The sequence below is a fragment of the Lampetra planeri genome, chromosome 71 (genome assembly GCF_965212315.1).
Source record: "Lampetra planeri chromosome 71, kcLamPlan1.2.h2, whole genome shotgun sequence".
Lineage (NCBI taxonomy): Eukaryota > Metazoa > Chordata > Hyperoartia > Petromyzontiformes > Petromyzontidae > Lampetra > Lampetra planeri.
The window spans coordinates 1394297-1419588 of NC_136176.1; the positions used below are offsets into that span (position 1 = coordinate 1394297).

The 25292-nt window shown below is 48.1% G+C and overlaps 2 long non-coding RNA genes across 2 annotated transcripts; both read right to left on the reverse strand.

Annotated features, from left to right (window-relative positions):
* Positions 1-322: 322 nt before the first annotated feature.
* Positions 323-6419, reverse strand: LOC144737548 (uncharacterized). Its single transcript, XR_013589026.1, has 3 exons — positions 6298-6419; positions 5796-5878; positions 323-1636 (listed from the first exon to the last, which is right to left on the reverse strand). It is a non-coding gene; the product is annotated as an uncharacterized LOC144737548 (long non-coding RNA).
* Positions 6420-11872: 5453 nt separating this feature from the next.
* On the reverse strand, positions 11873-19151 carry LOC144737547 (uncharacterized). The gene is made up of 3 exons (XR_013589025.1): positions 19048-19151; positions 18550-18634; positions 11873-14087 (listed from the first exon to the last, which is right to left on the reverse strand). It is a non-coding gene; the product is annotated as an uncharacterized LOC144737547 (long non-coding RNA).
* Between the last annotated feature and the right edge of the window lie 6141 nt (positions 19152-25292).

Consider the following 25292-nt stretch of genomic DNA (forward strand, 5'->3'; position numbering starts at 1 on the left):
TGTAAGAAGAGGATTGGATCTGCTGGCTTTAGCCACAGCCAATGGGGGGACGAGTCAGGGGCGCGGTGCTGGGAACGTACGATGGAGTCTAGAAGATTCCATAGAGGTTAACCAGGATTGGTGAAAAGGTACCACGTGACCCGGGTATTAAAAGGGGTGGAGACGGACAACACGTGGTCAGATCTGGAACGGAGGGTGAGGCCACGCTGGAGCGGGGTCCAGGCTGCCACGTGGCCGCGCGTGTCTCTCTCTCACGCTGACTGTCAGCAGCGTGAAGGAGTAAAATAGGAGTGTTGTGAATGAAAGACAAATAAAGACCGGATTCCAGAAGTCGCTTCCACGACGTTTATTACACAATTACACCTTCATATTATTATCACGATTGGTAATACCCCGAGATAGAGCATAAATACATAATTAGCATAATTTCGAAACATTATGCATTTTCAGTTTTCGTTTAATTTTCATTCTTTTTGAAGACCTAATATATACAACACTTGGGAGCTTATTGGCTCTTGCTCATGGTTAATCATCTACCCAACCCACAGGTCCACAAATACTGGTCGCTCTTACTCTGCAGGTTAAACCCAGGAATTGAGTGTTCGACTTCACGTTCTTTTCATTAAAGGCCTGTGACAAAGGTGAATCTATTGGAGCTTCATTGTCCCAAGCTTACACATCTACCGGGTCTCCATTTGACATTGTATTGTCTAAGAAGTCCACCCACACCTCCACTTCCACAAACTGCTGGGAGTTGCCTCCCTCTGCCTCACAGTCAGAAATCTCCTCCTGCTTCACGTTGCCACCCTCGATGTGAAGGTCCAATTTCGGAGTTGAATCTTCATCTTCACAGTTTACCATCACTTTTTCGCTCTTCACCATCACTTCACATTTCATAATTTCTTCGCTCTTCATCACTTCTTCACATTTCACCTTCACCTCTTCACATTTCACCTTGATACCTTTAAAAGTGTCCAAGCTGGGATTTAGTTCTGGTTTCATGAGGGATGGGCTGATTGCAGCACTTTGACTTTCACAAGCCGATTTCAGACTCCACTCCTTGGGGATCTTCTGATGATTGTATGTCCTCAGGTGTCTTTTAAGATTTGATGACTGTGCAAACGCCTTCCCGCACAGAGTGCACCTGAAGGGTTTCTCTCCCGTGTGTGTTCTCTGGTGGCAATTAAGACCTGATGGACATGAAAATGCCTTCTCACAGACAGTGCACTTGAAAGGTTTCTCTTCCGTGTGTGTTCTCTGGTGTTGTTTAACATTTGATAAGTCTGCAAATGCCTTCCCGCACAAAGTGCACCTGAAGGGTTTCTCTTCCGTGTGTGTTCTCTGGTGTGATACAAGATTATATGACTGTGAAAACGCCTTCCCACACACACTGCACTTGAAGGGTTTCTCTCCTGTGTGTATTCTCTGATGTTTTTTAAGACTTGCTGACCATGCAAATGCCTTGTCACACAGAGTGCACCTAACGATTTTCTCTCCTGTGTGAGTTCTCTGGTGCTGTGTCAAATAGCCAGGACGATCCGTGCTGTATGCACACTGGTTGCATTGTTGCCTTTTTGTACCACGCTGCGCTGAGCGCCTTTGCTCCATCAGACCAATTCTGCAGAGGAAGCGTCAGCTGCAGACAGAAAAAAGAGAATATCCACACCATCTACGTAAGTATCGAGGCACAGAGGAATACATATATACACAGTTATACATGACTGACACGTCTATACTTATTCATATGTTCATGATATAGTGAAAAATATTCCCAAATTCATCACACGGTCTGTTATGACAAACACTGAGAGGACAAATGATCATAAATATGCCTGGAAGCCCGAGTATCTTCAAAATGAATGTTAACCCAAAACTCCAAGCACACAATTTCGGTTGTCTGGCTAGAAAATGAATATTTATAAAAGCTAAATTCGGCTAACAAAGCAAAGGGTGTTGAAAATAATACTGTTTGTATTATGCAGAAATGCATAAATTAATGTTCAATCGCAACTTAGAGGTGTGAAGCCAGGCTCAGATTTCAGCTGCATATGTGCCGTGTTAATTTCCTGTTTCCATTCTTATAAAAAGTTCCAGGGGAAAACAAAAATAAACTATTATTTTGATTTAACCTCCGTGTTCAAAAGAGTTAATATACTTTACACTGTCACACACTGGCATGGTAAAAAGATGGTGGTGTGTCCAGAACCATGCCTGGCCACCTTCATCTGCTCAGTATTAATGCTTCACTCACTTCACCAATGGAGGATAAATCAACATAGCCGAGACTCACAAGAAGTTACGTTTTAACTCATCAATTACGTTTGTTGTCGGAGATAATCAAACTCTAATTATTGATTTCATAATACAGGAACAAAAATGTTTTTTGTTACACAGTGTAATAACTGCGCCACCGCTCCCCACGTAAATAAACTCTTACAGATGTAGTGACATCGCGGGATGTCACTGTGTAGTGCCGGCCCTAGAGAAATATGGCGTGCGGTGTAACGACATCGCGGATACCACGATGGTGGGTGTAGTACCGGCCCTAGAGGGGATCGGTGATCGCTGACTGATAGCACAGGATGGCACCACGCTTGGCATGCAGTGCCGGCCCTACAGGATAGGGTGTGGGAGTGCCGGTCGTAGGAATGAGGTTACGACAGGCGATGGCACTCTGGTTGACCCGAGAGGGCACAAAGGGGCCCAAAATGGGGGCTCGGGGTGGTCACGTGGTCGGGGTCCAGATCCTGCTCGAGGATTCTGGAAGGTGGTCGTGGCCAAGGGCAGAGCCAGCCACACCGCAAAAAATATAAGCCGGGTCCCCCAGAGGAACCGGCGTTGTTGTTCAACCTGAAGAAACGTTTGTCTAAGTTCCACCAAGTCTACAACACGTGGAACTGGACACGAGCCGTGGTCCCGGTCCGTAGTAGCTCGTTACGTTGTAATTAGTGCAGTTAGCCTTGTGGTTACCACCACAGGTTGTTATGCTGCTAAGGGGCAGTAACACCGTGTGTTGGTGTTAAATAAATGTGTTGCCTCCAAGTGTACGTCTGCGACTCAGTTGAACTCACGACACATACATTTCACATGAATGCCATGTAAGTGTGGATCACTTGTCAGCAGGTCATGGGAATGATCCAGGTGTCAAGAGATGAATGACTGAGATGATTGACAGATGCACCAGCTGTGCTTCCCCCTGTCTTGCTGCATTTTAGGCACCCAGCGTTCCACCCATTCAAGTGAGCGTTGCTCCTCCAACCTCACTGTTGTTGCAGAGCAAATATCTCCAACTGCCCCGCAGAATATATCACGGGCCTCCTCCACAGAGGCCGATCATGACACTCCTGGTACCAGTCATCAGCAGGTCTGATCACCTCCACATCCTCCAATCTCTTTTCAAGCTAATGCCATGTCTGTTTAGCTCGTAACACCTGGACTAACAGAATATGCTTGAGCATGCTGTCTGTTTATGCGGGATTCATGACCCAACCAATGCAGCTTGGCCTGCCAAAGAAACTCGCTGATTATGTTCTGTACTGATATTTTAGGGATCTGTAAGGTTCTAATACAATCTTCTTTGGTTTAAAAGAGGGGATCATAGGCTGGCCAGTCTTAATTATAAGCCAGAACAGACAGTCCTTTAAATAAGTTAATATTTTGCATCCACAGAGAAAGGAGTAATATCTGTGGCCAAGAAGACTCACAGCTTTGTTCGTTCGTTTATTTCTAAATCCTCTTGTCTTGGTGAGGGTTGTGGCGGCAGCACATTCAGTAGGGCACTTCAGACCTTCGTTTCCCTGGTGACAGACTCTGGATCTTCCTGGGGAATTCCCAGGCGTTCCAAAGCCAGCCAAGAGACAATCCCACCAGAATGTCCTGGCCCGGCCCCGGGAACTTTCCTCAGTGAGAGGTGCCCGATAGAGTTCCAGGGGCAGTCTATTGGGGGGCCTCGTTACATATATTGTATATTGATATCACTCGTGGAATGAGGCCTGGTGGCTTGGTGACCCATTTGGACCCAGCCTCGCATGGCTACATGGCACCGTCCTGTGCGCCCACCATCCACAGTACGAAGAGTGAGAGGCAGGTGCGATGCCAGTATGGCAGGGAGAGGGATGGTCTCAGACAGACTAGACCTTGGTGATGGGGACACTCACAGCTTTGTATGGTGCAAAAGTCCAGGCAGCTTCCACACAGTGTTACACAGTACAGTCTAATGAAAGAATGCTGCTCGACTAATTTTAAGTGAGACTTTGGCTGCTAAACCAAAGCTGGTCGTGAAAACACATTAACCAGGTATGGGAGCTCCTCCACCACTTGTAGAACTGTCTGATTACTCATGGAGAGTTGAGCAGGAAAAAGTGTTGTATGAAATCAAATTCCCAGGCAGGTGATTTATTTTGTGGAACATACGAAAGGCCCCATTTCATGATGGAATTATCCAGCCACAGAACAAGATTCTCCAACCCCATCTCATTGAGCAGCCATTACCAGATCATCAGCAGATATAACATGGTTGACCAGGGAACGATCCCTTAACTATAACCAAGCATCGATGCGCTTATAATTTTAACCGTAACAAATGCAATTTATTTCTAGAGCCATTGGGAGCTTCTCAAACGACAATTATATGAAGATGCTCTGTAATGTAATGCATGGGGCCAGAGTGAATTTCTGTCACAAGCCAAGTTGAACAGGAAATGACTCCGACTTCTGGTCACGCAGCACGAGACGGGCTTTCCCAAAATCATAAAAATCATCAAAGAATGTTAACAGAGGCAGAGACGTAAAAAACAAAGAACCCAAAGCCCCAAGCCTCTATATGGTACTATATGCCTTAATTACATCAATAAAGCAGAGATCTAGTTTTTGCTGAAAATCGGCACTCCTCAGCCCCTTGAATATCAGAGGTTACGATGTGGGAAAGTGTCTCGCAAAGCCAAAAGTGCGATATTCAATACTTAAGCTTTACCTAAATAATGGCATGAGGTAAAAGGAAAATAAAAAATACTAAACAATTGAAATAAACATTGAGAAACCATACACAAAAACACTTGCAAGACAAAACATGGGAAAATCTATATGAAGCAAACTTTGCGCATGTTAACTTTTTTGGGAACCAAATTGTGCCAACACTACCAAATGGCAAAACATCCAACATTGTCTATCCTGAAGCTCTCCAAGGGCAACGTATTTAAAAGCTGTCCTCATTATGAAACAAACAAGCCCTGCTATTGTATAACACAACCACAAAACCGTGACAATATACGCACATTTACAGACTTCATTGGCAGAATTCAATAATTGTAATAAAGCCAGCATGGCAAGACATTACTCTTAATGTTTGATTACTGAGACCTGAGCTAAGCCGGGAAACTTAGTTATTACTAGATACTATACTTCCGATAAAGTGTGTGCGTGAGTGGGGAGCGGTAGTGCAACAGTTGGCGTGCTGCACTATGAACCCAGTGAGCCGATTTATATTCCCACAGAGCCAAGCCACAACATTTGGCTGTCTGATGAAGCTGGTTGTAATTACTGTCAAAACGTTGTACTCAGATTGTAAATGTTGTGGCTTGGCTCTCCAACACACCGATATGCTGTACTAGTACACCACACTACTATACACTACACTATACACTACACTATTATACACTACACTATACACTAGTGCTGTACTAGTGACGCATTGGCCACGTTCTGTTTACGTGACAAACCCTGACTAATTGGCTGTGTCGGGTGGTGGCGGGGTTAACGGCATATTTATTCATTTATGCGATGTAACCCAAACAAACCTGTATTATGGCTGTATATTTGGAGTTTGCGTGTCCCTCTCTCCGTGGTCGCGTGGATTTTTCTCCGGATCCTGCGGTTTTCCCTGCACATTTAGAGTCAACATCACCACGCGTTTAGAGTATTTGACCGATAAACATTTCCACACGTTGATAAGCCCACTGCGTTGTGGGCAGGTCGCTTCTGAAAAAGAGCGGTGTAGCTCAAGTGGGCTATGCCTGGTAAAATAAAAAAAACGTAGAAATATTTAAAGTAAAAAAATGTTTCAAAGTAGTGAGCCAGGTGAAGACAAATTCAAATTAAGCAGAGAATTAAAGCAAATGCAATCACGCGAGGGCAGGAGGCAAGTCCCGCAGGGCTAGGCCCCGCGTTGTAATGTTTCAACCTGGACATCGATTCCATACTCGCTGCTACTCAATTGATATCCCTACGAGAGGGAGAAGGAGCGAGGCTCTACCTGGGTTCACAATAACCACCACAACCACCACGATGTAAACTTCTCACCACGGATCTCCGTGCGCGAGCTTGCGCAGAGCAGAAGCTTCCTGGTATGTCGTGACGTCATGCGGCAGCAGGAGGTGACATAACGTCACTTGCGGGGTTCACACAATCCCCTCCCCGAGCGAGCAGCAGTGTAACTGAATAAATTATATTTCGATTTAAAGCTTTCGTGACTGCAGGGATTCATATTCTTGGTTCTTTCGGTAAAATCACGTAAAAGGGGAAAAATAAAATAATAAATACTAAATTCTCGACGTTTCGGCCACAACACAAGCAGCCGTCCTCAGTTGAAGAAGAGAGCTGTCGGAAAAACAGTGTCTCAATGAACGCTGCTAAGCTTGGCACCGTCTTTTCACCTGGGTGGGAGGAGCAGAGTGCCTTGACAAAGGAGTTTACATATCAAGAGGAATTTAGCATAGTAACGCTAAACAACTGCAACTACCCGACTACCATACAATAAGCCGACGTGAAAAAAACTAAATATAAACTACATCAATATAATCAATGTACTCAATATACTATCCAATAAGCTGAGCTATTAACATTAAGTAACTGGGTATCCACTACACTATATGACTACCAAAACTGCTTTGTCAAGGCGCTCTGCTCCTCTCACCCAGCTGGAAAGAGGCTGCCAAGCTAAGCAGCGTTCATTGAGACGCTGTTATTTCCGACAGCTCTCTTCTTCACCTGAGGACGGCTGCTTGTGTTGTGGCCGAAACGTCGAGAATGTTACTTGTATTATTTTATTATTTCCCTTCTAAGTGACTTTACCGAAAGAACCAAGAATATGAATAAATTATGATAATGTGCCGGGCTCATTAACACTTAGTGACGAATGGCGGTTGTTGTTTTTGTTACTGTGTGTACAGGCTGTTTGTATACTGTGCGGGTACACTGTGTGTGTACATTCTAGATTTGAAGCTTTCGTGACTGCAAGGATTAATAGTACAGGAAAGCCACCCACACAGATTCCTACTTGAAACCGGATTCCCACCACCACCCATCTCAAAAGAATTCTCTCATCAAAACGCTATACCACAGAGCCCATGGCATTTCTGACCAACACCACCTGGCCGGTGAATTAAGACATGTACATCGGGCCCTCAGGATGAACGGATACTCTGACCGCACCATACGCCAAGCTGTTTCTCCCACCATACAGAAACAGCCACATGAAACTCCGACCAAAACTATCACGTTACCATACATAGCAGGCTTGACCAAAAAGATCTCCAAAATTCTAAACAAACATAAGATCCAAGTCCGATTCAGTACAGTGCATAAAATCCGCAATCTGATTCCATCTGTGAAGGATGTCGTTCCTGACTTACAGTATCCTGGAGTCTACAAATTGAGTTGCAGTTGTGGTGATTGCTACATTGGAGAAACGAAACGTCATGTTTCTGATCGTGTCCGCGAGCACAAGTCAGATCTGAAACACGGCAGAACTGATTATTCGGCTGTTGCCGATCATTGCTACAACTCTGTGGGCTCTCATGAAATTGTCTTTTCCGAGACCAAGGTGCTCTGCAAACCTCCTGGCTACCATCAAAGGTTTGTACACGAAGCCATACAAATATACAAACACAGACATAATTTCAACCGTGAGGAGGGTTACAAACTGAGTAATCATTGGAAAGATGTGATTAACCATGCAAAAAAGATGTAATTACACTTATTTGGACCATCTTATTTGACAGACAACTATTACAGGTTATTGATAGACAGCCAGTTTGTTGTTTTACCAGTTTTAGTTTTTACTTGCTTTTCTTTTTTCACACTTTTGTTATGTATGCCATGTGTTAGTTACAAACCGCACCTCTCCATAGCAAAGGCTCAGTCCTTTGTTATGCAGTCTACTCTTGGTCTTAAGCCTCACCTTACCATATTAATAAAAAAGTGTGCCGTTCCTGGCCCTTCCCCCCTCAACCATTATATATACGGGGTAGTATTTCTTGTGATCTCTCATTTACTTAATACAGCTGTCGTGGCTGTGACGGTTCCACCTGAAGACGGAGGCTTGTGTTGCTTCCGAAACGTCGTAAATTTTTTAATTTGTTTTATTTTACTTTTATTAATTTACATTTTTTACCTACGTGACTTTTCCGAAAAAACCTAAGAGTATGTGTGTACACCTTGTGGGTTAGACTGCGTGTGAACACTGTGTGGGTGGTCCGAATCAGTCGGGCGGCATTATCATTTCATCGGCTGCACGATGCTGTGTGGAAGCTACCTGGTCTGTCACTCCGCATGAAGCTTCGGTTCTTCTTGGCCACAGTAATGGCCTCCCTTCTGTAGGCATGTGAAACGTGGACCCCTCAAAATTGAACATCTGCTCCAGTTCGAAACATTCAGGCTGTCATTCCTACACTCAGATTAAGGGAAGCCAAGTGGTAGCACATTCTCTATTTATTACAAAGGTTCAAGGTTCAAATCCGACAGGCACCCCTGGCTACTCCAGCAACATTAAACCAAATATGCACCGTCTGCTTAACAGTGGATGTAAAACATACTATTGTCATTCAAAACGCATAGGTCATTGCATGTTGGGGTCATGGTCAATATTTGGATAATTCCAAACATTATCCGGAAATTACACAATGGAGATAACACATCAATTATCGCCCGCTAATGACAGACTCATGCCCACATGCAGGCTAGAGCAGGGTCACCTTATGCCACACATACGCAGCTGCTTGGGGGTGCTCTTCGAGTGTTTGTGATGATATATGAAACAAAACTGAGTTGCTGAGGCAATTAAGCAAGAACCACATAAATGCAAATATTAATATAACAGTAGAATGAATGCGTATATATGCCACTTCCCAAATTAATGTAGTGTCGTGTAGAATCACTCAGTCGGACACGTTGTTCCAAGTCACCTGCTTACACTATATTACTCTCTCTCGTACCAGTTATAGGCACTCCTATCACTGTCTATACGGTCACTTTGTTTACCAACTTCCCCTATCTACTTTACACCTCGCTGACCTGCCTGCAGCAGCTCTTCCTCTCAGCAGCTCTATACACACAGCTCCACACACAGACAGCAGGTCACACAGCTTGCACACAGTCGTGCTCACAGAGCTTGAACACAGCAGAGCTCACACAGAGGCATCGCTCAAACAGAAGCTTCGCTCAGAGCTTGCACGCGCCGCTGGCCTCGCCTACGTTTCCTCAGACCCACTCACTCGTCTGATCCGGGCGGGGGGGATCAACCATCACCCGCCCGTCGATTCGTGAGGGTTGAGGCTGTCCCTAGCTTGAGCGGCAGCGGCGAGATGTCTTCACCTTGGTCCCATAACCCGAATCCCGCTCCGCCCTCACACACCCCCTTATATCCCTCCTCCCAATTATCCAGCTGCTCCCTTGTGTCTCTTTAGGGCCCGACAGGCTGGCACCTGTCAGGCCATCAATCACTCCTTATAGCACGTCCCCAAGGCGACACCGCTGGTGTCAGCGTATAACCCCGGACCGACCCGTCTGCTCTCCGATAAAGAGGTGGCGGTTTGCAAATGCAACCTTACTTTGCACACGGGCACCTGCTTGTCCTCGGTTGCCCTCGGGCAGCAGTGCGCACCACGTATTTTACCACACTACACCCCCCCCCCCCCCCCCACGAACAAAACCGCAGCCATCCTGGCTGTAATATACATCCCTTGTGCGCACGCAACGTGACAACCCATAAACACAACTCTGTAGTGACCAGTGACCGACCCCTAACTACAAGATAATCATAAGCAGTGACCATGAAAATAAACAAGAACAAGGGAATGGGGAATTAACGAAAAACAACGCGTCGCGAATGGGTATGTGCAGCAGGCCCATCCCCGCAGGTAGAGACGGGTCTGCTTGAGTGTGATGAGTGTCCGATGAGGGAGTCCGCAAGGCTCCGTCCGTGGTCTTTAGATCCTCCAGCCCTGCAGGCGGTACAGAACATTCCTCCTCACGGCCTGTTACTTTAGGCTTGCCGGTTGGCGTACCAGACACATCAAACACCGGCCGGCAGGGATGTGGGGATGAATCGACCGGACCGGATAGAACGTAAGTTTTTAACCGTAAAGGATGCACAAACCAGCGCCGCCGGCCCAAACGGATACACACACACTGTGACCGCCAAACCTCAATGACCTTGACCGGCCCATGACAGGGACGGTACAGTTTCGGGGACGTGCCCACAGGCACCTGGAGGCAATGTCGCCAAGCCTTGTCCCCCACTTTCCACGGTATTCCGGGCCCTTCATGACCCTTCAGCCGCTCGTTACAGGCCTGTCTGCGGGCCGAGTTGACCCGAGCGGCTTCACGGCTCAACTGCAGCTGCTCCAGTGTTTTCAATATGGGGTCAAGCACTGATGAACCTTTCCGCAGGGGGTTCAGTCCCAACTCAACTTGCACAAGGGGTTCGGGTTCCCTCCCATACATCGAATAAAACGGTGAGAAACCTGTCGAGGCATGCGGAGCAAGTCTGTATGCAGCAAGGACCCCCGGGAAGTGCAGATCCCAATCCGACTGTCTGCCAGTCACTTGCTGGCATAGCGGTGAGGGTTCTATGCAACCACTCAACCATCCCGTCACTCTGCGGATGATACAGTGAGGTGCGTATTTTCCGCCTGCCCAAAGACTCACACACATCCTGGAGGAATTTGGAGGAGAAATTCATACCCAGATCTGTGAGCAGTTGCTCCGGGGCCCCCTTATCCGCGTCTATAGGCGTCGGCTATAGACGCAGTTGACTGGTCAACCAAGGGCCAGGCCATAGGCCAACGAGTCAAATATTCGACCCCCACGAGGAGGTACTTTGTGGCCCTGGACAATTTGGGTCCCTTCCCGGTCTCCCAGAGATGGCACAATTCATTCAGCCGTGACACAATGGACTGTGACGGAATCTGCGGTCGCGTGGCAGGAGATTTCCGACGCGCACAATTGACACAACCTCTAATCACGAGGACATCACTCTACATCCCGGGCCTGTAAAAGTCCTTTTTCAACGTCGCCAATGTTTTATGCACACCCAAATGCATTAACTTTTCGTTTACGACCTTCGTAAATTAACCCCTAAGTGTCAGCGCTGGCGACCAGCGGACGAGCTGCAAGCGATATCGGGCACCGCCAAAGGCAATCATCGTGCAGACTCAACAATCATCCAGCAGTGGAGAAGCTTGGAGCTGCTATCAAGAGAGAGCGCCTTGTGTATGACACGCCCACACACACACGACTCATCGCCCAGGAGGCAAGCGAACCGAGGTATTCTCGGTACAAGGAAAGCCCCACCTCGGCGCGGGCTTCACTCAAAGAGTTGAGCACGAAGACAATACACCCACACACACAACACACATATCGGGACTAATAAGATTGCTCCAAAAGTGATCTTTGTTTCGAAAAAGGCCATCCTAAGGTGGTGCGTTAACTAATAGCTGATTGTGGAAAACATTGTCTGGTCCATTGAGCTGCTTGAATAAGGTCGTATACAAGTATTTTAGTCATTCGGTTCATTAATTGCATAGCTTTAGCAATACATTAATTGACGTTAAACATTTATAAGCATCGATGTTATGAATCTACGCACTCACAGGAATACTATTGTGTTGAGATTTATTTCTTTTGATCACGGAATCTTGCCCGCGGATTCAAGCCCATTAGCCAATTGATAAGCATTTATTAGGCAAACAGGCACACTGACACACATTATTGTTCCAGGGCATTTCGATCAATTGCATAATCTTACCAATTAATTCATTGAAAACTATTTCTTTACTACTGTTCGTATGAATATTGTAACAGATTCTTAAGGACTTTTTCCTATCGGCGTGTATGGTCGCTTTACTCTGAGGAATTAGCCGATTGTTCTGTTATCCAGTTAATAAACGTAACCATTGAGGGTTAATTGTACGGATCAATGAGTAGAACATTTCCAAGAGTACTGGAATGACAATTCCTATCATAAGAGTTCGCATATTAGAGTGTTTTGTTTTAGATATTAAAGTTGCTTAACGCAAAAAAGTCTGAGTGTCCCTTGCTAAGTTCATGCGTAATAATCATAATAATAAGAACTGTATCCTGCAGTGAGATCTGAATTTTGAGACCTGACATAAACACACTAAAACATAATCGGTAAACGTTCAAGCGAGAAAGACTGTATTATATTCTTTAGATCTTTCGGAAAAGTCACGTTGATAGGTTCAAAGAAAATAACAAAAACCTACCTACGTGACTTTACCGAAAGGTCCAAAGAATATGAATCCAGCTTTAAGTCAATCAATGTATTAGCACGATTGGAAATACACCCCGAGACAACAAAGCAGAGCCTAATCCGCATAATTACATACACTTGCATAACTTCATACAATTACACCTTCATATTATCACGATTGGTAATACCCCGAGATATAGCATAAATACATAATTAGCATCATTTCAACACATTGCGCATTTTCAGTTATCATTTAATTTTCATTATTTTTCAAGACCTAATATATACAACACTTGGGAGCTTATTGGCTCTTGCTCGTGGTTAATCATCTACCCAACCCACAGGTCCACAAATACTGGTCGCTCTTACTATGCAGGTTGAACCCAGGAATTGAGTGTTCGACTTCACGTTCTTTTCATTAAAGGCCTGTGACAAAGGTGAATCTATTGGAGCTTCATTGTCTCAAACTTAAACATCCACCGGGTCTCCATTTGTCTTTGTATTTTCTAAGAAGTCCACCCACACCTCCACTTCCACAAACTGCTGGGAGTTGCCTCGCTCTGCCTCACAGTCAGAAATCTCCTCCTGCTTCACTTTGCCTCCATCGATGTGAAGGTCCGATTTTGGAGTTGAATCTTCATCTTCACAGTTTACCATCACTTCGCTCTTCACCATCACTTCACATTTCATCGTCATTTCTTCGCTCTTGATCACTACTTCACATTTCACCTTCGCCTCTTCACAATTCACCTTGATACCTTTAAAAGTGTCCAAGCTGGGCTTTAGTTCTGGTTTCATGAGGGATGGGCTGATTGCAGCACTTTGACTTTCACAAGCCGATTTCAGACTCCACTCCTTGGGGATCTTCTGATGATTGTGTGTCCTCTGGTGTGTTTTAAGAATTGATGACTGAGCAAACGCCTTCCCGCAGAGAGTGCACGTGAAGAGCTTCTCTTCCGTGTGTGTTCTCTGGTGGCAATTAAGACCTGATGGCCATGCAAATGCCTTCTCACAGACAGTGCACTTGAAAGGTTTCTCTTTTGTGTGTGTTCTCTGGTGTTGTTTAAGATGTGATAACACTGTAAACGCCTTCCCGCACAGACTGCACTTGAAGGGTTTCTCTCCCGTGTGTGTTCTCTGGTGTGTTTTAAGATTTGATAAGCCTGCAAACGCTTTCCCGCACAAAGTGCACCTGAAGGGTTTCTCTCCCGTGTGTGTTCTCTGGTGTGATACAAGATTAGATGACTGTGAAAACGCCTTCCCACACACACTGCACTTGAAGGGTTTCTCTCCCGTGTGTGTTCTCTGGTGTATTTGAAGATGTGGTGATTGTGCAAACGCCTTCCCGCACAGAGTACACCTAAAGAGTTTCTCTCCTGTGTGTGTTCTCTGGTGGTGATGAAGACCTGATGACCATGCAAATGCCTTGTCACACAAAGTGCACTTGAAGGGTTTCTCTCCTGTGTGAGTTCTTTGGTGCTGTGTCAAATGTCCAGTTTGATCCGTGCTGTATGCACAATGGTCGCATTTTTGCCTTTTTGTACCAAGCTGCGCTGAGCGCCTTTGCTCCATCAGACCAATTCTGCAGACGAAGCGTCAGCTGCAGACAGAAAAATGAGAATATCCACACCATCTACGTCAGTATCGAGGCACAGAGGAATACCTATATACACAGTTACACATGACTTACACATCTATACTTATTCACATGTTCATGATATAGTGAAAAATATTCCCAAATTCATCACACGGGCTGTGATGACAAACAATGAGAGGGCAAATGGTCATAAATATGCCTGTAAGCCCGAGTATCTTCAAATGAATGTTAACTCAAAACTCCAAGCACACAATTTCGGTTGTCTGGCTAAAAAAATTATATTTATAAAAGCTAAATTCAGCTAACAAAGCTTTAATTAATGTTCAATCACAACTTAATCACAACTTCAAGGTGTGAAGCGAGGCTCAGATTTCCGTGAATGCTGGGATGAACAGATCTAACTTCAGCTGCATATGTGTCGTGTTAATTTCCTGTTCCCATTCTTATTAAAAGTTCCAGAGGAAAACAAAAATAAACTATTATTTTGATTTAACCTCCGTGTTCAAAAGAGTTAATATACTTTACTGCAAATACAAACTTTACACTGTCAGATACTGGCATGATAAAAAGGTGGTGGTGTGTCCAGAACCATGCCTGGCCACCTTCATCTGCTCAATATTAATGCTTCCTCACTTCACCAAGTAATTAATTGAGGATAAATCAACAGCCGAGACCCACAAGAAGTTAAGTTTTCACTTATCAATCACGTTTGTTGTTGGAGATAATCAAACTCTAATTATTGAGTTCATAATACAATGATAATACGATGTAAAACATACCTTGTTCTTGGGTACAAAGTGTTATTTTTCAATTTCTTTTGCCTAAAAAGTATAGAAAATCGCTATTATCCCCCACAAACTTTGCTTTTGTGACCAGGACTTTATGTGAAAGAAAAGACACAAATTCGCCCATTTTATCATTGAAAATAGGCACGTTTCAAAATATCACTGTCCTAGTCAGAAAAGCAAAGTTTGTGGGGAATAGCATTTTCTGTACTTTTGAGGCATAGGCAATTAGGAAATAACACTATCCAGGAACAAAAATGTTTTTTTGTTACACAGTGTAATAACTACGCTATCGCTCACCACATAAATCAACTCTTACAGATGTAGTGACATCGCGGGATGTCACTGTGTAGTGCCGGCCCTAGAGAAACACGGCATGCGGTGTAACGACATCGCGGATACCACTATGGTGGGTGTAGTACCGGCCCTAGAGGGGCACGGTGAGCGCTGACTGGATGGCACCATGCTTGGCGTGCAATGTCGGCCCTACAGGATAGGGTGTGTGAGTACCGGCCGTAGGAATGAGGTTACGAAAGGCACTCTGGATGACCCGAGAGGACACGTGACAAGCTAAGTCCACAAAGGGGCCCAAAGTAGGGGCTAGGGGTGGTCACATGGTCGGGGTCCAGATCCTGCTAGAGGATTCTGGAAGGTGGTCGTGGCCAAGGGCGGAGCCAGCCACACCGCAGAGAATATAAGCCGGGTCCCCTAGAGGGGCCGGCGTTGTTCAACCCGAAGAAACCTTCGTCTTCGTTCCACCAAGTCTCCAACACATGGAACTGGACCCATGCTGTGGTCCCTGTCCGTCGTAGCTAGTTGTGTTGTAATTAGTATAGTTAGCCTGGTGGTCACCACCATAGGTTGTTTTTCTGTTAAGGGGCAGTTACCCCGTGTGTTGGTGTTAAATAAATGTGTTGCCTCGAAGTGTACGTCTGCGACTCAGTTGAACTCACTACACATACATTTCACATGAATGTCATGTAAGTGTGGATCACTTGTCAGGAGGTCATGGGAATGATCCAGGTGTCAAGGGATGGACTGACTGAGATGATTAACAGATGCACCAGCTGTGCTTCCCAGTCTTGCTGCATTTTAGGCACCTAGCGTTCCACCCATTCATTTAAGCGTTGCTACTCCGACCTCACTGTTGTTGCAGAGCAAATATCTCTACCTGCCCTGCAGCATATATCACGGGCCTCCTATACAGAGGCCGACCTTGACACTCCTGGTACCAGTCATCAGCAGGTCTGATCACCTCCACATCCTCCAATCTCTTCTCTAGACAATGCCATACCTAATTAGCCCGTAACATCTGGACTAACAGAAAATGCTTGAGCATGCTGTCTTTTTTTATGAACCAAACAATGCAGCTCGGCCTGCCAAAGAGACTCATTGATTATATTCTGGGCTGATATATTAAGGATCTGTAAGGTTCTAATACAATCTTGTTTGGTTCAATAGAGGGAATTATAGGCAGGCCAGCCTTAATTATAAGCCAGAACAGACGGTCCTTTAAATAAGTAAATATTTTGCATCCACAGAGAAAGGAGTAATATCTGTGGCCAAGAAGACTCACAGCTTTGTTCGTTCGTTTATTTCTAAATCCTCTTGTCTTGGTGAGGGTTGTGGCGGCAGCACATTCAGTAGGGCACTCCAGACCTTCATTTCCCTGGCGACAGACTCTGGATCTTCCTGGGGAATTCCCAGGCATTCCAAAGCCAGCCAAGAGATATATTCCCACCGGAATGTCCTGGCCCGGCCCCGGGAACTTCCCTCAGTGAGACGTGCCCGATAGAGCTCCAGGGGCAGTCTATTGGGGGGCCTCGTTACATATATTGTATATTGATATCACTCGTGGAATGAGGCCTGGTGGCTCGGTGACCCACGTAACCCATTTGGACCCAGCCTGGAATGGCTACATGGCACCGTCCTGTGCGCCCACCATCCACAGTACGAAGAGTGAGAGGCAGGTGCGATGCCAGTATGGCAGGGAGAGGGATGGTCTCAGACAGACTAGACCTTGGCGATGGACACTCACAGCTTTGTATGGTGCAAAAGTCCAGACAGCTTCCACACAGTGTTACACAGTACAGTCTAATGAAAGAATGCTGCTCGACTAATTTTAAGTGAGACTTTGGCTGCTAAACCAAAGCTGGTCGTGAAAACACATTAACCAGATAAGGGAGCTCCTCCACCACTTGTAGAACTGTCTGATTACTCATGGAGAGTTGAGCAGGAAAAAGTGTTGTATGAAATCAAATTCCCAGGCAGGTGATTTATTTTTGTGGAACATACGAAAGGCCCCATTTCATGATGGAATTATCCAGCCACAGAACAAGATTCTCCAACCCCATCTCATTGAGCAGCCATTACCAGATCATCAGCAGATATAACATGGTTGACCAGGGAACGATCCCTTAACTATAACCAGGCATCGATGCGCTTATAATTTTAACCGTAACAAATGCAATTTATTTCTAGAGCCATTGGGAGCTTCTCAAACGACAATTATATGAAGATGCTCTGTAATGTAATGCATGGGGCCAGAGTGAATTTCTGTCACAAGCCAAGTTGAACAGGAAATTACTCCGACTCCTGGTCACGCAGCTCGAGACAGGCTTTCCCAAATTCATAAAAATCAAAGAATGTGAACAGAGGCAGAGACGTAAAAACAAAGAACCCAAAGCCCCAAGCCTCTATATGGTACTATATGCCTTAATTACATCAATGAAGCAGAGATCTAGTTTTTGCGGAAAATCGGCACTCCTCAGCCCCTTGAATATCAGAGGTTACGATCTGGGAAAGTGGCTCGCAAAGCCAAAAGTGCAATATTCAATACTTAAGCCTTACCTAAATAATGGCATGAGGTAAAAGGAAAATAAAAAAAACTAAACAATTGAAATGAACATTGAGAAACCATACACAAAAACACTTGCAAGACAAAACATGGGAAAATCTATATGAAGCAAACTTTGTGCATGTGAACTTTTTTGGGAACCAAATTGTGCCAACATTACCAGATGGCAAAACATCCAACATTGTCTATCCTGAAGCTCTCCAAGGGCAACGTATTTAAAAGCTGTCCTCATTATGAAACAAACAACCCCTGCTATTGTATAACACAACCTCAAAACCGTGACAATATACGCACATTTACAGGCTTCATTGGCAGAATTCAATAATTGTAATAAAGCCAGCATGGCAAGACATTACTCTTAATGTTTGATTACTGAGACCTGAGCTAAGCCGGGAAACCTAGTTATTACTAGATACTATACATCCGATAAAGTTTGTGCGTGAGTGGGGAGCGGTAGTGCAACAGTTGGCGTGCTACACTATGAACCCAGTGAGCCGATTTATATTCCCACAGAGCCAAGCCACAACATTTGGTTGTCTGATGAAGCTGGTTGTAATTACTGTCAAAACGTTGTACTCAGATTGTAAATGTTGTGGCTTGGCTCTCCAACACACCGATATGCTGTACTAGTTCACTACACTATACACTACTATACACTACACTATTATACACTACACTATACACTACACTATACACTAGTGCTGTACTAGTGACGCATTGGCCACGTTCTGTTTACTTGACAAACCCTGACTAATTGGCTGTGTCGGGTGGTGGCGGGGTTAACGGCATATTTATTCATTTATGCGATGTAACCCAAACAAACCTGTATTATGGCTGTATATTTGGAGTTTGCGTGTCCCTCTCTCTCCGTGGTCGCGTGGATTTTCCTCCGGATCCTGCGGTTTTCCCTGCACATTTAGAGTCAACATCACCACGCGTTTAGAGTATTTGACCGATAAACATTTCCACACGTTGATAAGCCCACTGTGTTGTGGGCAGGTCGCTTCTGAAAACGAGCGGTGTAGCTCAAGTGGGCTATGCCTGGTAAAATAAAAAAACGTAGAAATATTTAAAGTAAAAAAAAGTTTCAAAGTAGTGAGCCAGGTGAAGACAAATTCAACTTAAGCAGAGAATTAAAGCAAATGCAATCAGGCAAGGGCAGGAGGCAAGTCCTCGCATGGCTAGGCCCCGCGTTGTAATGTTTCAACCTGGACATCGATTCCACCATACTCGCTGCTACTCAATTGATATCCCTACGAGAGGGAGAAGGAGCGAGGCTCGACCTGGGTTCACAACAACCACCACGATGTAAACTTCTCACCACGGATCTCCGTGCGCGAGCTTGCGCAGAGCAGAAGCTTCCTGGTATGTCGTGACGTCATGCAGCAGCAGGAGGTGACATGACGTCACTTGCGGGGTTCACACAATCCCCTCCCCGAGCGAGCAGCAGTGTAACTGAATAAATTATATTTCGATTTAAAGCTTTCGTGACTGCAGGGATTCATATTCTTGGTTCTTTCGGTAAAATCACATAAAAGGGGAAAAATAAAATAATAAATACTAAATTCTCGACGTTTCGGCCACAACACAAGCAGCCGTCCTCAGATGAAGAAGAGAGCTGTCGGAAAAACAGCGTCTCAATGAACGCTGCTAAGCTTGGCACCGTCTTTTCACCTGGGTGGGAGGAGCAGAGTGCCTTGACAAAGGAGTTTACATATCAAGAGGAATTTAGCATAGTAACGCTAAAGAACTGCAACTACCCGACAACCATACAATAAGCCGACGTGAAAACAACTAAATATAAACTACATCAATATAATCAATGTACTCAATATACTATCCAATAAGCTGAGCTATTAACATTAAGTAACTGGGTATCGACTACACTATATGACTACCAAAACTGTTTTGTCAAGGCGCTCTGCTCCTCTCACCCAGCTGGAAAGAGGCTGCCAAGCTTAGCAGCGTTCATTGAGACGCTGTTATTTCCGACAGCTCTCTTCTTCACCTGAGGACGGCTGCTTGTGTTGTGGCCGAAACGTCGAGAATGTTACTTGTATTATTTTATTATTTCCCTTCTAAGTGACTTTACCGAAAGAACCAAGAATATGAATAAATTATGATAATGTGCAGGGCTCATTAACACTTAGTGACGAATGGCGGTTGTTGTTTTTGTTACTGTGTGTACAGGCTGTTTGTATACTGTGCGGGTACACTGTGTGTGTACACTGTGTGGGTGGTCCGGATCAGTCGGGCGGCATTATCATTTCATCGGCTGCACTATGCTGTGTGGAAGCTACCTGGTCTGTCACTCCGCATGAAGCTTCGGTTCTTCTCGGCCACAGTAATGGCCTCCCTTCTGTAGGCATGTGAAACGTGGACCCCTCTAAATTGAACATCTGCTCCGGTTCGAAACATTCAGGCTGTCATGCCTACACTCAGATTAAGGGAAGCCAAGTGGTAGCACATTCTCTATTTGTTACAAAGGTTCAAGGTTCAAATCCGACAGGCACCCCTGGCTACTCCAGCAACATTAAACCAAATATGCACCGTCTGCTTAACAGCGGAAATTACACAACGGAGATAACACATCAATTATCGCCCGCTAATGACAGACTCATGCCCACATTTAGGCTAGAGCAGGGTCACCTTATGCCACACATAGGCAGCTGCCACTTGGGGGTGCTCTTCGAGTGTTTGTGATGATATATGAAACAAAACTGAGTTGCTGAGGCAATTAAGCAAGAACCACATAAATGCAAATATTAATATAACAGTGGAATGAATGCTTATATGCCTCTTCCCAAATTAATGTAGTGTCGTGTAGAATCACTCAGTCGGACACGTTGTTCCAAGTCACCTGCTTACACTATATTACTCTCTCTCGTACCAGTTGTAGGCACTCCTTTCAGTCTATACGTCTATACGGTCACTTTGTTTACCAACTTCCCCTATCTACTTTACACCTCGCTGACCTGCCAGCAGCAGCTCTTCCTCTCAGCAGCTCCACACACACAGCAGCTCACACAGCTTGCACACAGTCGTGCTCACAGAGCTTGAACACAGCAGAGCTCACACAGAGGCATCGCTCTCACAGAAGCTTCGCTCAGAGCTTGCACGCAGCTACTCTCCCTCTGCGCCGCTGGCCTCGCCTACGTTTCCTCAGACCCACTAACTCGTCTGATCCGGGCGGGGGGGATGAACCATCACCCGCCCGTCGATTCGTGAGGGTTGAGGCTGTCCCAAGCTTGAGCGGCAGCAGCGAGATGTCTTCACCTTGGTTCCAGAACCCGAATCCCGCTCCGCCCTCACACACCGCCTTATATCCCTCCTCCCAATTATCCAGCTGCTCCCTTGTGTCTCTTTAGGGCCCGACAGGCTGGCACCTGTCAGGCCATCAATCACTCCTTATAGCATGTCTCCAAGGCGACACCTCTGGTGTCAGCGTATAACCCCGGACCGACCCGTCTGCTCTCCCGATAAAGAGGTGGCGGTTTGCAAATGCAACCTTACTTTGCACACGCATGTGGGGGTCGCTGGCCCCCGAGATCCCTCCCTCGGTACCCCTAACGGCCGGGTTAACCTCGTTACTCGCCCCCTCGCTGCTAGGCGAACCGCTGCTGGGTTCTTCACCCATGGGGTGAGAGCCGTCGCTCGAGGATTCCCCTCCCCCGCGGGTCCGCGTAGTAGGCATGGTTAATTACGTACGCGCACACCCACACACAGCTCTGCGCGGCACTCAACACTGACCACTCACGTTAGGATCGCGCACCTGTATTATACACGTCGTGAACGTGCGCGCACACACACATACAGCTCCACACGCGATACCCACTCTTGCGCCGCTCTGCGCCGCGCTGGCCGCTCACGTTATGATCGCGCACCTGGGGTACGCCGATTACACACGCCGCGAGCTTACGCATACACAGTACCACACGCGTTCGCACTTATAACACGAGATCACACGAGGCCACGATCAGCTATTAATGATGTATTATCCGCTACCTGGAACTAGATGTTAAATCAGTGAGTCGACGAGGCTGGCCTACGCTGATACCTCTGAATCTATTCTCTATTTATCGGCTATGATCCTACTTTTACCTCCTCCGTTGATCCTTGTGCTAACAGCGTACCTCGGCGCGTCGCACGGACGTCCGGGTCGCTGGCTGGAGCTGCGTCTGGTCGCCTGGCGCTGGAGTGAAGAGAGAGCCCGATTTCCCCTTTGCGCCCACTATTTATCCTCCCTACCTCAAAGGGATGTGGCTCTGAACAATGGGCTCGCGCCCCTCTGGCACGCGCACCGCGGTTCCAGGCGCCTGTGATATGCTACTTAATGCTCAACCTGCGCGGCGCAAATTTCAATCAATCCGCTTTTGATATGCTAATTAATGCTCAACCTGCGCGGCGCAAATTCCAATCAATCCCTTTTCTCACGCAGGCCCCCCCATTATCGCAGTTTATGCGGCGGCGTCCGTCACAAAGGTGCGCCGTGGGAATTTGTGAACGGCTCCCCGCGTGACTCCGCTCTCCCGATTACTCATACCAACAGCCTTATCCTTTAACTCCACTAACAATGGTGCCTGCGTGCCCGAGCGTAATTATGCCGTCCCTCCGCTCCCTGTGCGGGGGTGCCTGATTATGCAATTCAGATGCGCTGCGTGTCTTCTAATGATGCTCCTCCATCACAATGCTTATTCCCTCTGCCTGCCCCGTCGATACTTGCGTGTGTGGGGTGTGTGGGATGCGTTTCACCCGCGGTGGCCGAGTGGCCCCTCGCTGCGACCTTGCAATCTTAAGGCCGGTCGCAGCGCCGCGGTGCAAAGTAGCGTCGGGGGAAGTCGTCCAATTCCCTGGTCGCCGGAAACCGTGAAAGTTTAATCCCGGTAAGGGCTTCTCGGATAAAAACCGGTCGGCCAGGTGACCTCCCCTAGGAGCTCTATGGGGGGGGGGGGGAAATGCGTGCGGGTGTGTTCATGTGAGGCGAGGTGAGGGGGACGCGGGGTCTTCTCCGTCGCTTGGTGGTGGCGAGGTCGGAGATGGGGCGCCTGCTGAACGGCTTCGTGGCGGCGGCATGACATAGCCCCCCGAGGTGCTGGTCCCCGTCCCGGGTTGACTGGAGCACCTTGCTTGGGCCGCGCCCACGAGGAAACGCTGCGGGGTCCGGGGGGTCCGTCCGGACCTCGTGGCTGGTCTCGGGGCGGGTGGCTCCGTCCTCTGCAGCTCCTGCGGCGGCCTCCTCCTCCACTCCAGCAGCTCTCCCTGTCCCTCGGTACCTGCGGGCTGGGGTACAAACTCAGAAGCGGAGGGGTTTAGGGGCCGTCGTCCGCGCCGTCCCCTGGCGGGGTCGGGGCGTCTCGGGGGCCCGGCGGGGCCCATGTAGGGTGCGAGGCCCCCCAACACGAGGGGTGCGGGTACTCCGGGATTTCGGGGCCTTCGGTTGACGGGGTTCTCTCTCGCCGGGGCCGCTTTCCACGGTTTTAAGCGGTGGACGTTGACCACCGTCTCTCGATCCCTCTCCCCGCCATAAATTAGTACCGTCCAGGGGGAGATCTGTCGCACCACGGTCCAGGGTCCCCGCCAGTAGGTCGTCAGTTTCCCCACCTGCCCGGCCCCGACGCGAGGGGTGTGTAGCCACACCTTAGCGCCTGTCAGGAATAAGGGGGGTTCCATGCGGGGTCGGGTGCCCTGTTCCTGCCGCCGATGCGCGGCTTCCCCTTGCGGGTATGCTCGGCCTCGGGCTTCTCGCAGGGTCTCCAACAGGTGTTCCACGGGGCGGCTTCCCTCCTCTGGCTGGGGGGAAGGGACGCCGAATAGCAGATCTGCGGGTAAACGAGACTCACGGCCGAACATCATTAAAAACGGGGTTTGTCCCGTCGACGTGTGTACGGTGGTGGCGTAGGCGAAAAGGGCGTAGGGGAGGTGTTCGTCCCAATCCCGTTGATTTGCGGCCGCCATACGTTTGAGTTTCCCCGCTAGGGTCTGATTCATGCGTTCTACCATACCGTTCGCTTGGGGGTGGTACGCTGTGGTTCGGTCCTTCTGGATTCCGAATTCTCGGCACAGTGCCTGGAACAGCTCGGCCTCGAACTCGCTACCCTGGTCAGTGAGGACTCGTTCTGGGATCCCGTGCTTCAGTACGTAATGTTCCACAAATGCCCGGGCCACCACCAAGGCCGTTTTATCAGGGATGGCCACTGCCACGGGGTAGCGGGTGAAATACTCTACTGCGACCAGGATATACCGGTTGCCTCGATGGGATCGCGGGAATGGCCCCTGTAGGTCGATCCCGACCAGCTGATTCGTGCGGCTGACGCGGAACGGCCTTAGGGGTACCTGGTATCGTGCCGGTTTCGGCCTGCACTGCTGACAGGCGCGGCAGCCCTGTACCCAGGCCGCCACGTCTTGTGCCAATTTGGGCCAGAGATACTGGCGACGCAGGGTCTCTCGCGTGCGTCGTTCCCCATCGTGGCCCCCGAGTGGGTGGTCATGCACCAGCCGTAGCAGCTGGGGTCGCACCTGGGCAGGAACACAGATGCACCCCGGCAGGCCGGCCTCGGTTAACTCCCGTACCACTCCGTTCTGCACACACAACCGGGCATACAAACCGCTCCAGGGTCCTGGTAGGGCACTCTTTTCCTCTCGCAGTGCCGCCTCCACTGCCGCCAGATCGGGATCTCGCTGCGGGGTCTGTCTCAGCTGCTCATCGATCAGGTCCGGGAAGGTGCAGCCGACGTCCTCCTGGATCCATCCGATCGGGTCCCGAGCCGCGGGTCCCGCGCTTGCCGGGCGGTCGACGGGATCCTCGGTGCCACCTGTGAGGGTCTCTGTGGCGCACACTGCACTCTCTCTCGCTGGGGGGGGGTAGTTGGCCGCGGCCTCTCGGGGGTCCGTTGCCTGCCGGCAGCGTCCCCCCGTGAAACACGGGCAGGCCTCCTCCGCCCTTGTCTCGGCGTACACCGTGGGTCGCCTGGACAAGGCGTCCGCGTTTGCATGCGTCCGGCCAGCCCGATACTCGATTTGCAGGTTGTACTCCTGCAACTGCGCCAACCACCGGGCCATCTGCCCCCGCGGCTCCTTGAATGTAAGAAGGAACTGCAGAGCATAATGGTCAGTGCGTACGCGACATCTCCTGCCGTACAAATACGGCCGGAACTGTTTGCATGCGAAAATCACGGCGTACAACTCTTGGCGGGTCACGCAATAGTTCAGCTCGGCCCCACTCAAGGTCCGGCTGGCGTACGCGATGACTCGTTCCGTCCCATCCTGTACTTGTGACAACACTGCGCCCAGCCCGCTGCTGCAGGCGTCGGTGTCCAAAATAAAATCGGTGGTAAAATCGGGGAAAGCGAGGGTGGGGGCGTGGGTGAGGTGGTCTTTGAGAGTGGTGAAGGCCGTCTGGCAGGCCCCCGTCCACTGATAGGGGTGCTTAGGGGAGGTGAGTTGGGTGAGGGGGCGTGCAATCTCGCTGAATCCCTTTACAAATCGACGATAATAGGTGGCGAGCCCCAAAAATGATCTGATCTCCGTCAGATTCCTTGGCCGTGGCCACTCCATTACGGCGCGTAC